The sequence below is a fragment of the Egretta garzetta genome, unplaced genomic scaffold (genome assembly GCF_000687185.1).
Source record: "Egretta garzetta isolate BGI_Z169 unplaced genomic scaffold, ASM68718v1 scaffold284, whole genome shotgun sequence".
Lineage (NCBI taxonomy): Eukaryota > Metazoa > Chordata > Aves > Pelecaniformes > Ardeidae > Egretta > Egretta garzetta.
Genome location: NW_009259498.1, coordinates 11,145 through 11,721, shown reverse-complemented (window position 1 = coordinate 11,721; position 577 = coordinate 11,145).

Genomic DNA, 577 nt, shown 5'->3' with positions numbered 1-577 from the left:
GGCTCGCTGGTTATTTATTCCCCTGCAGAAGTATTTATTGTGTGTGTGTCCCTCCATATGTGCTATTTAATGCCAGCAGTGTCCAGCCTGCAAATAAAGCCCAACAACCCCCCTGCCCAGCATGATCCTTGCTCTGTTCCTGGCCAGGGTGGCAGGGAGATCGGCAGGGGTGGGAGGGCGCGGGGGCAAAGGGGTGCAGTTGGGAATGGGTGCACATCCATGAGTGTCCCGTGGGGTGATGCTCAGCTGCAGGGCATCGTTCAGCCCCACTGTAGTGGACAAAGCACCAGTGCACCCAGTACAGCAGGGCACGAGGAGGAACTGGGAGGCAAGGCAGAAGGTGGCAGGGCAGGGGGGTGCCCCCCACCTCCCCCAGCCCCGGAGGGGGACCAGCCCCAGCACCCGCAGCACCCCACCACCCACACCTTTCCCACGGCTCTGCCCCCAGGCACCCACGTCCCACGGGCCCAGCGCCACCTGCTGGGGCCACCCCACGTGCCCTGCCAGCACCCATGGGTGCCCCTTGGTGGCTGCACCCCTCGCAGGGCCAGGGTTCAGGCATGGGGCAGGAAGGGGG